This window comes from Canis lupus, chromosome 1 (assembly GCF_003254725.2).
Source record: "Canis lupus dingo isolate Sandy chromosome 1, ASM325472v2, whole genome shotgun sequence".
Taxonomy (NCBI): Eukaryota; Metazoa; Chordata; class Mammalia; order Carnivora; family Canidae; genus Canis; species Canis lupus.
In genome coordinates this window covers 43,894,255-43,908,503 of record NC_064243.1, presented here as the reverse complement: position 1 = coordinate 43,908,503, position 14,249 = coordinate 43,894,255, and the positions used below count along the sequence as shown (strand labels likewise).

Below are 14,249 nucleotides of genomic sequence, written 5' to 3'. Positions count from 1 at the left end.
CAGTCTGTTTAGCACTTGGCAGGGATTACAGAGCCTAATAAAAGGTGTCTAGTTATAGCTTTATTGCTTCTCTATTTCTTCAGGAACTTCTGTCAGTTGGCTGAGTGAAGTTATTGAACCTGCTGGTTTTTAAGCTCCTGAACAACAGCATCAGTAAGTAAGATCTGTAGTGAAGATCTAGATCCAGCAAGAGCTATCACATGTACAGCCAGAGTACAGCCTCAATACAGCCAGAGAAACTATAATGACATTTCTCACCAAGAACTCAAAAACTTTGGGAAACCCAAACATACTTCTGAAGGGTCCACCTCAACTGATACATAGAATTTGAGACTTGAGTCCAAAATGGACTGGCTGAAATCTATGAAACCTCTAGTATTTTTGTAACATACTCTTGGTTCCATTTTTTTTTAAGAAGAAAGGAAAGAGGCAGAAAATGTTTCTGATCTTTATTAATTTGGCACCAGGTTAATCCACAGGTCATAGGAATTTCTGCAGTCTATACAGCTAGGGAAAAGAATGCAGAGCTTAAAGGAAAAATAAAGTCAAGATTATGCCATACTATATGTACATAGATGTTAAATGCAGGATACTATCGTTCCAAATAATTCTGTCACAGAGATTTGGACACTGATTTACATATGGACAAGGGATACAGGGGTAGCAAAGAAGAGGAGGAATTCTGGATGCATTTGAAGAGTTCATCTATTGCTATGGAAACAGATACATCCTAGCAACAGCTGCTTGGTACGTAGCTGACATGCAGAGCTTAAGGCCTTAAACAAGAGGAAAATGAGCCATGAAGAAATCTTTAGTATATATAGCATTTATATTTTTAAAGGTTTGAAATGGAGAGTGGGAAACTCATACATAATTATGTCAAAGAATAGAAGTTACAGAAATTGAGGTTTATCTTCTCACCATCACAGAACCCAGAATATTACTTATTATATTGTAATAGCTACTATTATCTTGATTGCATGACAAAATGCCACTTATCAGATAGCCAGTGCTACTTGAACATCTTATGCTGAGTCTAAAAGATAGTATCCAACCATATTGTAATATACAGTCTTTGTTCTTAGCAGTTCTTAGAATAATATCAGTATAGACTATTTCAAAACTTCCTCTGTAAAAGGAAAAAAATTTAGACAATGGCTTAAGGTTTTTATTTGAAGCTTGAAAAATATTGTAATCTATCTTTTTTATTTTAGTGAATAGAATAGTTTTCTGATGCTTAAAATGTTCTGGGTAAGTGCTTCAGGGGTACATTTTCTGTGTTTAAATAAACATTTATTTATATAAAATGAAAATAACCAAATATTTGTCATAATTTCAGATCATTCTGTGTGAGTGGTGTGTGTATGTGTGTTAGTGTGTGTGTATGTGTGTGAGTGTGTGTGTGTGTGTCCATAGCAAACAGTTTCCAGAGAGCAGAGGATATTTTTCCATAACTTTTTAATATCTGAATGTAGATTCCATATACATCTTGTAGATTTCCCCTTCTATTTCTGGAGCCATCAAAATTAGTGACTCAGTAGTGGAACTTATCATATTGCTATAGATCCTTTTAGGAACTTATGCTGCTATACTGTTTTATCTATCACTTTTAACTTCCAGAATCATGATTTTAATATTTAGAATATATTTTCATACTAACCCAGAGGACAGAGCAGAAGATAGCTATTGAAAACATGACCTTTTAGAGAGAGCAATTCAGAAAATTATAGTAAATCAGTAGAATTCACTATGTACTTAAATGCCAACACTATTAAGTGTCTATCAGTTAGAAATGTCATTTTTTATATTAGTTTCAGGTGCACTATATAATGATTCAACAATTCTATACATTACTCAGTGCTCATCAGGGTAAGTGTCTTCTTAATTCTCTTTATCTATCTACTTGGGTGAAATAGAAATGTCATTTTGCTAATCCAGAACTTAACATTTTTTTGGTCTGCTTTTACTAAAGGATTGAAAGAAATACTGTCATCTGCACTGTCAGAAATGCAAGTCAGGGCTCAGAACATTTAAATGTCTATTTGCCTTCACAATCGCATGATTCAAAGAACCACGTTTTGTGACTGTTGATTTTTCCAACAAGTGAACACCTGTCACTTGGTGACCTCTTGGTTGTGATTTATAGTTCTTGTTTTGTAGTACCCAGGCATCTTATTAGTTCAAGATGCATTAAGCGTCTCCAAAACCCTGAATAATTTATTCTATTTTATTTTAATTTAATTTAATCCCCACTCATACAGGTAACAAAACCAAATATCTGAAAGTCATCCTAGACTTCTAATTTCCATCTCTTATATCCAATCACTAAGTTCCGTCAATTTTATCTTCATTTACTTTTTTCCTGAATTACTCTGACAGCCTGCTCTGCCACTGCCTCTCCTCACGTCAGTCAGTTCTCACAGATGCTACCTGGCCTTTCTAAATCCAATTCCAGTGATGCTCTCTCCTGCCTAAAAAATTTCAATGGCTCCCTACTCCCTTTGCAATATAGTACAGCTTTTTTCAGGGGTACAGAATCCTCCAAGATCTGACCTCGGCCTACCATTGACCTTGTATTTCCTCTGTTCTTTAAATGCTAAGCAACAATCATACAAATGAATTGTTTTCTAAATTGTGCTTGCTTCCACTTTTATACTTTTATTCATTGCTAAGACACTTTCCTCTAACCTCTAATTTAAATACCATTTGTCCTTCAAGATTACCAGGCATATTGTTCTAACCTTTTTTTTTTTTAATGTAGTCTGAAGAGTTTTATGAAACCCTATGTAATCATTACTCAATTTCAACTACTAATCCAGGGTCAGTATTTTTCAGATATACCTCATCCCTCCTGAGTTATTTTGAAACGATTCCATTGGCTGTTATTTCTTCCGTAAATCCTTCCATATACATCTCTTAAAGAAACTCTTTTTAACCAAAACACAATAAAATTATCTAAAGAATTACCAATAACTCCTTGATTCTATGATATATCCAGTAAGTGTTCAAGTTCTAATTGTTTCACTTGTTACCATTTTAAGGAATTTTCTAATTTTAAAATGTTTTGTGCTTTGCTATTTAAATCTGAATTGAATAAAATTCCCAACAGTGCAAATGGTTTATGTGTCTATGACCTACAGGTTCCGCCTCCAGCTTTTTTCCTCTTGCAACTTAACTATAGAAGAAATTGGGTTATTTATCCAGGGGAATTTCCAACTATCAGGATTTTGCTGATTCCCTTCTACATTCTCCAGTGGTCTTCCCACTCTTATCTGTGTTGCTAGTTGGTTGGACCTAGAGACTTAATCATATTCAGTTCATTTTTTTTTTTTTTTTTTTTTGGCAAGACTACTTCAGAGGTATTCTCATTGTTCTTCTATCAGGAGCATATGCCTGGTTACCTCTATTTTTATGGTGCAAAGAGCTATGTACACTGTCAATTTATAACTTCATTTAGGGGTTGTCAAATAGTGGTTTTGCCATGTTATCATTTCTTCCTCATTTAATAGCTAGATTAACTTGATGAATAAAATGTCTGTTGGTGGGACACCTAGGTGGCTCAGCAGTTGAACATCTGCTTTTGGCTCAGGGCATGATATGGGGTCTCAGGATCGAGTCCCACATCAGGCTTCCTACATGGAGCTTGCTTCTTCCTCTGCCTATGTCTCTGCCTCTCTCTCTCTGAGTCCCTCATGTACTAAATAAATAAAATCTTTTTTTTTAACTTTTATTTATTTATGATAGTCACAGAGAGAGAGAGAGAGGCAGAGACACAGGCAGAGGGAGAAGCAGGCTCCATGCACCGGGAGCCCGACGTGGGATTCGATCCCGGGTCTCCAGGATCGCGCCCTGGGCCAAAGGCAGGCGCCAAACCGCTGCGCCACCCAGGGATCCCAATAAAATCTTTTTTTAAAAAATGTCTGTTGGCTATCAGTGATAAAGCTCACATATTTTTATTTACCATTTTTGGTTGTTTGCCAGTTTTCAAAAACTTTAATTGAGCAATATTTTATTTGGAATTTTTAAACTTTATCTGGAATGTTTATGAACTCATGACTGACATACATCATGGTTTTCAAACCATTTTAGTTGTTTATCCTATTGATGTTCAAGTTGTCTCATTTTTGGTCAGTAAGTGGCAATCTCCATAAGTTGGCTCTTGAGTTCTCCTGATGAGCTCTACGAAAATCTTTAGCCTTCTTTGTGTCTATCCTAACAAAACATTTCAGGCTCAGCTTTAGTTCCAGCCCAGACCTGAAAGCAGCCATTTCTCCAATGAGCTCTTTTATTTCTTTGAATGAAAGATAAGGAATATCAAGAGTCACAGTTGTACTTCAAACCCGAACTCATGATCACGGAGTTTTACTTAGTCTTTTACACTTTTTAATCTGTGTCTTAACAACCAAACTGAGAATCCCAGTTCTAAAGGATTTGGGCTATGGTAGAACTACAGTTATTTATTTATTTTTCCTGATAATTAGATACAATGGTGTCAGACTTATAATATAAACAGCACTTAGGAACAATATGATTTCCAGAACAACTCAACTTATATCTAGCTCTTTTTGACTTTTGTCCTTCGAATATATGTATTGGTGGTAAATCTCTGATGTGTTTTTTAAAGATAGTACAGTTCCCCTCTGTGTGGGTATATTATTATCCACTGTATATGCAGAGAGGCTCATTTGTTTCATTTTCTCAAGGTTTCTTAAGATAGTTTGAAAATTTAAAAAATAAAATAATTTTTTTAAAAATGTAAAATATTTTCACAATTTGAAAATCAAAACAAGGGATATTTGAAGTCTAGCATCCACCCCTACTTGCTTGAAATTAATTTCTCCTTCACTTACATAGATATATATTTTTAAAATGTTTGTTTCTTTTCATTTTTTAATATTATACACGCATATAAACTACATTAGGGTAGTTTTTAAGAAGTAAATGGTAGCATATTATATATATTATATAATACCCTTGGTTTTTTACCTTGCTTTTTTCACCCTAAGGTTGATCTCTAGTAGTATTTAGAGCTATTTCTCATTCATTTTTATATCTATATGGTAATCCATAGTGTGGATGTAAGTCAACCAGCTTCCTACTGATGTCTGTTTAAATTGCTGTAACAAATATTCCTGCAATGCATAGTCTTATGCAAAACCCTTTTTTTTTTTTTTTTTTTGCCAGTATATCTGTGAGATAGATTCCAGCAACTTAGATTGCTGGGTCAAAATATAAATACTGTATAATTTTGCTAGGAATTTCCAAATTATTTTCAATAGCAATTGCTCTATGTTGTACTCTCCCTAAAGATATATGAAATTGCCTCTTTTCCCAGTTTTGCCAACAGAGTACATTTCTTGATTTTGTTCCAAGTTAATATATAAAAAATGCTCTCTTACCATAGTTTTAATTTGCATATTCTCTTATTATGACTGAGTTGAATACTTATTCACATGGTTAAAGCCATTTGCAGTTCTTATTTCTATGAATTATCTATTAATTTCCACAGCTAATCTTTATAGGACCATCAGCTTTTTCTTATTTTAGAAACACTTAATATGTTAGAGATATTAATTATTTATCTACAATTTAAGTTGAAAACAAATTGCCATTATTTTGATTATGATGTTTTTATTTTTATTTCTTAAGATTTTATTTTATTTTTCAAATTAAATTTTATTTTTTTCTATTTTTAAATTTAAATTCAATTAGCCAACAGATAGCCATCATTAGTTTCAGATGTAGAGTTCAGTTATTCATCAGTTGCATATAACACCCAGTGCTCATCACATCATGTGCCTTCCTCAATGCCCATCACCCAGTTACCTCATCCCCCAACCACCTCCCCTCTAGCAATCCTCAGTTTGTTTCCTATAATTAAGAGTCTTTTATGGTTTGTCTCCCTGATTTCTTCCCATTCAGTTTTCCTTCCTTCCCCTATGATCCTCTGCTCTGTTCTTATATTCTGCACATGAGTAAAACTGTATGATAATTGTCTTTCTCTGATTGACTTATTTCACTCAGCATAATGCCCTCTGATTCCATCCACGTTGATATAAATAGTAAGATTTCATTCTTTTTGATGGTTGAGTAATACCACATCTTCTATATCCATTCATCTATTGATGGACATCTGAGCTCTTTCTACAGTTTGGGTATTGTGGATATAGCTGCTATAAACATTGAGGTGCAGTTGCCCTTTTGGATCACTACATTTGTATCTTTGGGGTATATACCTAGTAGTATAATTATCATTTTGATCCTTTTTGATTTCTTAGGTAGTATTTTTTTAAAAAGATTTTATTTATTTATTTGAGAGAGAGAGAGATCAAGAGAGAGAGAAGGAGCAAGGGGAGGGGAATAGGGGGAAACAGATTCCCTGCTGAGCAGGGAGCCCAAAAAGAGGGACTGACTTTTCAGCTATAGAAAAATTAAATCCCATTGCTATAGCTAATAGACTAACATTCTGGTAATCAAAAATAATAATATAAAAAGATAGACTCTTTTGTAGTATGGATTGATGGATTCTACAATCTTCCTGGTCCTACAACATATTCCTTTACTACCTGAAATCAGGGTAAAAATTTCCAGAAGACGTAGTTCTTTATGTAAGGCCCTAAAAGACTTACTTAAAATTCATTTTTTAATGGCAAAATGTAAAGATTTGTTATATTGAATAATAACATCTTAGCTTGGAAATGAAGCTATCCTACCCAGATGGACCCTGAAGATACAGATCCCAAGATAAGCAAGTTATAATCTAACAACAGGATCTAACAACAGAAACAAATGCTATGCAGTATCTTGCATCTTAGTAACTAGCTCCCTGACTCAAATCCCACAATGCTTAACAAATATAAGAAACTTGAGAAACCAGGTACTTAGGGGAGGCAACTATAGGGTGGTAGAGCCAGATTACAGTATAGTGGGCTCTCCTTTGGATGATATGATCACAAAATTTACATAATTTGTATATACTGTTGTATTATACAGTAATTTATGTGTGTGTATATATATGTATTTTATATTCATGTTTTATATACAATGTATGTATAACAATGCATATTCCTGTATGAGCCCCTTACATGTTTGGACTCTATCCATCTGTCACTGTAGCCCATTTTGTAGCACAGTACTTAGAGCAAAATTGGTGCTCAAAGGTTTTATCAAATGAAAAATTAAAGACCAAATGTCATTGATGCCTAGGTCTGACCCTTTTTACGTGAAACTTACCCGTTCTTGGAAACAGACTGCAAACAGAACCCACATGTCAGAATTTAACAAATTCCCATACAGCAGGATTTCTCCCCATAGAAGTAATTCAATAGAGAGGAATAATATTACTGCTGTCTTGACTTTTGTATTTCTGAAATGGTAAATTGGCTTTTGCATGGAAAGTTTTGTTACGTAGGAAAAACCATTCTGAAGTCTGAAAGCTTAAAATATTGTACCTAAATGAAGGAAGATATGTGGCTGATTGCAGGTCTCCATCAAAAGTGAATCTTGAATAATAATAATAATAATAATAATAATAATGCAATTTGCTTTCTGCTGAAATGACAAAATATGAAGAAGATTTTTATCCTTGAACTGTTTGGACTGAAATGAAGGACCCAAACCAGAGCCATAAAAGGTAAATCAGATTCAGAGTCAACAAAACTTTTTTTTTTTTTTTTTTTTTTTTAATTTAAGAGAGAGAGACAAAGAGAGCTGGAGCAGCAAGGGGCAGGGGCAGAGGAAGAGAGAGAATCGTAGGCAGGCTACATGCCCAGTGTGGACCCCACCTTGGGGCTTGATCTCAAGACACTGAGGTCATAACCTGAGCCAAAATTAAAAGTTGGTTCCTTAACCAACTGAGCATATTCTTTTTATGTAACCACACTGTCAATGTCATTCAGTCATTTAATATAGTTAACCATTTTTACATTTTCAAATTATTTCATACTCTCTTTTACTTCATTTAAGTACAGAGACATTTTCAGTGTTCGGAATTTTATGCTTCCTTATTTTGGCAAGCAGTTTTCAGTAACTTTCTTTTTGAGCCAGAAGATCAGAGATTAACACTTTGCTTCTTTATGATTACAGTGTTCATTCTTTCCATCTAGAGTATTCAGAACATGAGGGAAATAATTATAACAAAAAGAATAAGTGCAATTCTCTATAATTTAAACATAAAATGTCTGAGTTTAGCAAAAAAATTCTGACGAAATGAAAAAGATAACATTTTGTCCGCATGTTAACTATTATTTACAAATAGTGTAATTTGGTTTATACTTGATCTAATTATAGCAAAATGGAGTGCTTATTTTTTAAAACGCTTAGGCATAGTTTAGCCACACAAGTTATGTGCCAGATGAGGCAAAAAAAAAAAAAAAAAAAAAAAAAAGGAGCGGGAGAGAAAGGGGGAAAAAACCAGAAAGATGGGGAGGGGGAATGAAGAAAGAGTGAAGAAAAGATTCAACATGATACCAGACAAATTATTTTAAATGTCTAAATACAGAAAGCGTGCCTGAAACACAAAATTAAAGTAAAATTTAGGGCAACTATTTACATAAGTAAGCACCCATTGCAAAAGGAGTATATCAAAACATTCCAAATAAATGAGGATATTTGAAAAAGAAAACATATCTCAAGTCTTCACCTGGCACCGTTCAGCTTCTCCTCAAACACATTAATCGGTTCTCAGTTAAAACTTTTCCACTTGCTCCGAGAGGTGAGAAGGTTAAAAATGCATTAGTTTGGTACCGATTAAGATTAGAGAGTGTGGCAGCAAGCTATTGCCAGATTCTTAAGCAGATTCTTTATCAGATACAGAAAAAAAAAAAAAAAAAAATGCAGCTCAAACCTCCTTACAAAGAGCGCGCTGGGTTCAAGCAGGACACAGGAATTTTTCTGGGTTGCAGTTCCAGCTCATGACCAGAGATGGCGCTGAGTGTTCAGGGAACCCCGGGCCAACCTGAATCAGAAATCAGAAAAAATAGGACTAAAGTCTGTGAGCGTGAATCCTCAGCAGCACGCCTGAGATAATGAATACGAGGAAGGGGGGGGTGGGGGTGGGTAGAAAGCACAAAGAACAAATAAAAAGACTTGTGTGAAGAATCACATATGGGAAAGGAGATAGGAATGAAAGTCCTGACAGGCTCATATGGGGAGAAGCTCCTCTGTGGAGCATCAGGAATATGGATCAAAACACTGAAAAAATTGGGGCATCAATCTATTTTCCTTAGGTGAGATTAGCTGTTGGAGAACTTTTTCTGATATTTAATAAGTCTTTATTTGGCAGAAGGGCCATGAGAGTTTTCATTCCTTTAGTGTTATATTCTAAAGGCCTGTGGACTGGTTCCACCTCTATCTTTAACAAATAAAGATCCAAAAGTAATTTGATGTAGTCATAGAGTACAACCCCTTTCAAAGGCTACAATGCCTTTAAAATTTCTTTTCGATGAATGGATTTTTGGCAAACAAAGATATCTTAAATGAAAAAGGTACAAGTTGTTTGCAATCACAGCTGACGTGCATATCTCTTGATCCGTATTCAAAAAAAGCAGAATTGAAGACACCGCATAAAAATAATTACAAAATTACTCAAAGTCCCTCCAGTAAGTATGGCAATGTTTTTAAAGTTATTTTCATGCTTTTGTGTTCTTTGCCTTCTGTTATATAAAAAATTAATAAAAGTAACCCCCCCCCAAAAAAATTCTAATTTATAGGAAAGGACTTTAAATGGAAAGCCTAAGTGTCCTTCCCTGCCTTGTGTGTATACCTCCCTTCTCCAATCTTTCCTTGGAATTCAGGACTAGAGCATACACAGCTGTGGTCAGAAGGTGCTAAGTACTTTATTCTTGCTATGTAAAGTGTGGCTTGTGAGTCAGCAGCATCAGTATCACTTGGGAGCTTGTCAGAAATGCAGAATATGAAGCCTCAGCTCAGATTTAATGGAGCAGGATCCATATTTTAACAACATCCCTGAGTGATATATATGCACATTGAAGTTTGAGAAGCTCTGCTCTAGATTCCAAAGACAGAACTATTGAGGGCAAGTCCTCTCTTTCAGCTGAGCAAGAGGCTGCAGAAATAGTCTATATTGAATGCTCCATCTTTCTTAGACTGTAGAGAGAGGGAACTAGGGAGGAGAAGTCTGAGTCAATCATCATCAGAGACATTGAGAAATAGTGCTCACGGCAAGTGACTGTCTCGTATCTAAGGAAGTGAGAAGAGCTCCAAGGAAATTGGTAATAGATATGTGTGCTGACAATAAAGGAACACTTACATCTCAATCCAATGCTGGATATTTATTTTCAGAATTGACATGGCCACTGTGGCGCTTTCCTTGGGGTAAAAGGGAGCATGCAAGTTCCTAGATGAGCCCACAGTGTTTCCCTAGATTTTAGGGACATATGTAAACTTTGAGACTGTGACTATTTATGGTCTTGTGACTTTTAAATGTTGGAGATTTCTTGTAGTAGCCTGTGATGATGCTATGAGATGGGCCTGGGGCATACAATGGGAAGAAGGTGAAGGTCAACCAGTTCCTCCAAACCATCTCAGTTTCCTGTGTTCTTGGGAGCAGTCCAAAACAGGATATGCATAGTTTCTGTGGTTCCATGAAATGAGACATAGAGATTTAATGAGGAAGTATGCACCCAGGTGCCTAATAAGCCTAGCAAGATTTTATCCCTTCCAGAGAAATAATTACAGGCATGAACCACAGTCATAGCTAATAGGAGACAATGTTCCTATCTCTGAATGGGGCATTGGGGACAGAAGAGGACTGGGTGAACACTGCCCTAAGGAATATGTACCACCACAGGTGAACTGTCACCACCATGGAAGTCAACAGCAGCAAGAAGATGGGCTCAAACCATAGCAAGACCAAGATCCAGTGCCCATCAGCAGCATTCAGGTAACTATATTAGATGAACCTCACTGCTGCTATCTCTCCTTTTAATGTCTTCCTTTAAAAAGATCTAAACAGAAAAAAGGGAGAAAAAGAAGCCAGAACATATCCCATCCTCCTCCATCATGCCAAGAATAGGGGTCATAGCTCAAATCTGTTCTTGAAAGTGGACAAGGAGTAAGAAAGGAAGAGCTAAGATTTCAACTGTGTTTATGTTCTTGTTGCTTTAAATTAGGCTAGACTTCAGTACCTAAAAGTGACCAGAAAATGACAGAATCATCCCATGACGTTGTTAACCAATGAGAAAGCCTGGAACGTAGCGGGGTTGGAAGTAACAGTAGACAACATAAAACCAATAACTGTCATATAGTCGCTTTTATTTAAAGAAAAAGTTACAAATGTAAATAACAAACATGTCTAGAAATCTTGGTCAATCATCTTTTTCTGTTTTGTCCATGATAAACAAGGTGAGGAAAGTACACTTGTCCTACCTGTTGTCTCTCCCAAGTTCACATCTCTTGATTAGGGGGAGTTACATTATTGCTCTTTTTACTTAGGGGGTAGGTTTATAGCTTTGCTAAGAGTAATATAATATTAATCATTGTTTAGGAAAAGAAAGTACAACTGACTCTGCAAATAAAGTGAAGAAATAATGAATACTTTTACATTCTAACCACATTTTCTCTTAGCATCCCTACATTTGGGTGAGCTATTTGGGGGTTGCTCTTCATGCCCTGTCCTGATTTAAGAACTCCTGAGAACTCACTTCCCAGTACCTGCAGAAGAAGTTCTGTGGCCAGCACCCTCTCTGCCTGTAGGGAAGGCTGGAAGAGCTGAGGATGTAAGGCTCTCAGGACAATCCTCGGCCAATGATTGGCAAGAACTGGAGAATAGATGTCCCACTTCCCTTTCCTTGTCTCTCAAGGAAGGACAAATCTGGGGTATCTTTGACACAATTTCCCAGAAAGCTTTAGTGAGGAAAATGGAAATTATTAAAAATAAAGCCACTGTGACAGAATGGGTCTAACAAGTGCATTGTCACATGAAGCTTGATTGACCGAGAGTCTAAAAATTATAACAGTTAATTTGCATAATGGAAAGAAAGCCTTTCTCTGACTTGCAAAATGGGGTAAGCAAAAAATATAAAATAATTTGGGGAAGTTCACAATGAGTGTAAAACTGTGTTATAAAATACTGTGAATAGAATCATCCTTAGTATAATAAATTTTTACAGTCTATTAGAGACTTTTGCAGGGACTGTTTATCCAGTTTATATTTTTAGCATTTTTTGTGTTTCCTCTTCCTGCAATTTGTGTTTTAAGACATGTTATTATCATTATTATTTTTTTAAGTTTAAAAGAAGTTAGGAGACAGAGAGATAAAGTCAAAGTAGTTTGTTTCACTTTCTGAAATAATTTTGCAGTAAATGTAAGAAGGAAGGATCTAGAAACACCTAAAATATCTCTTAGACTATTTATGGATTTAAAATTTTTTAAAAAGATCTTACTTATTTATTCATGAGAGACACAGAACAAGAGAAACACAGAGAGAGGGACAGAGACACAGGCAGAGGGAGAAGCAGACTCCATGCAGGGAGCCTGACATGGACTCGATCCTGGGTCTCCAGGATCACGTCCTGGGCCGAAGGTGGCGCTAAACCGCTGAGCCACTGGGGCTGCCCGGATTTAAAATTTTTTTTTGATAGTTTCAGTGTTTTAGGTGTGCTACTGATTGTCAGGAAGAGGCCACCCACAACACTCACATTTCTCCATCCATGGGAGATTAGATAATGCTTAGGACTCAACTCACCAGGACTACAACAATGTGACTTTGCAGGGCTAGGGATCCAAGAATATATGCAGTTATTGGTGAAACTGCCAGCAAATTCAGTAAAAGGTCAATTCTTTGTGCCTTGCAGCACACTAATTTTGAGCCTCACCCTATGGCTCAGGTCAAATTTATACAAGTAATTTGTGCGCTTGCACTTGAGGCAGGGTTTCTCCACTTCAGAGCTACTGACTTTGGACCAGATAATTCTTTGCTGTGGGGGTGCTGTTCTGTGAATTGTAGCATGTTTAGAAGTGTGCCTGACCTTAACCCACCAGATGCTGTTGACCCAAAAATAACTCCAGATATTGCCAAATATACCCTGGGGAAGAGACAGTATATAGTTGAAAACCATTGAATTGATATAATGTTTACAAACTGTTGACTGCCCTGATTCTTCTTGCTCTACCCTTAGCATCATTAAGGCAACGTCATCATGTTGGAGGACAAATGGAGTCAATGCCCAGGAGCTCCCAAGCTATAGCTGCATACAGCCACGCTATTCCCTGAAAGGTCATGCCTGCTATAGCCCTCCCTCTCTACCGAAAGTATCACCCTGGTAGTGATTTACATATTGAATTGTGTGACACTAAATATTTAAGTGCTTGTTTGTACCATTTACAAGTATGACATTATAATCATCTTTATCTCTTTCTTACCTTCCCTTTTTTTTGTAGTGTTTTTTCTTTTTTTCTGGTGTTTTTCTCACTTCACACTTTTCTGTTTATTGTGCGTGGTGTGTTTTGTAAGTAGGCAGTAACATAGTCATGGCTGGAATATTGCTGTCATAAATTTGGGTTTAATCCATAGGTCAGCTGGCCAGCCAAATTATTAAGTGGTACAGTGTTTTTCTGCATTATGTGATAAAGTCTTTTTCATTTATTCAAATTCAGTGTATGTTTCTCAGTTGCATCTACCCTGCCGTAATTCCTGTTTATATTTATACCCATTCCACTTTTGTTATGGTCCGGTTTTAGCAAATATTGGTAATTTTACAGAGAAATAACATTGTATTTGCTACCAGAAAGATAAATAAACTAACCAGTCATCTGAAGAGCAATAATAATGGATTTTGTATTCTCCGTTGATGACCGTAAGCAACAGGCCTAAGATATGAAAGTTTTAAATGAAAAGAATAAGCAGAGCACGATCTCTCCTCTAGAGTAAAGGCAGAGGCAGAACAGAACATCTATAACTGAATTTATTGTTTTCTTGGATACATACCTTAATAATAATGGCCCTTCAGCAGGGCAGTTATAGATAGCTTAAAAAATAAACCAGTCACTTCTTACACACTAAAATGGCTTTAATAAAAAAGAGTAATAATAAATGTTGGAACCTCATACTTTCTTGGTGGGGTTATACAAATTAAAACCATCTTGGAAAACAACTTAACCATTTCTTTAAAAAGTTAAACATAAATTTACCATGAAACTTGACAATGCTACTCTTAGATATCTACCCAAGAATATAAACATACCCACATATATAAACAAACCCTCTTATTTATTATAACAGTATTATT

The 14,249-nt window shown here is 35.8% G+C and overlaps 1 long non-coding RNA gene across 1 annotated transcript; it reads left to right on the top strand.

The window, feature by feature from the left end:
• The first annotated feature begins 1,810 nt into the window (after positions 1-1,810).
• On the top strand, positions 1,811-13,822 carry LOC125755702 (uncharacterized). Its single transcript, XR_007412795.1, has 3 exons — positions 1,811-1,869; positions 10,811-10,903; positions 13,140-13,822. It is a non-coding gene; the product is annotated as an uncharacterized LOC125755702 (long non-coding RNA).
• Positions 13,823-14,249: the final 427 nt, after the last annotated feature.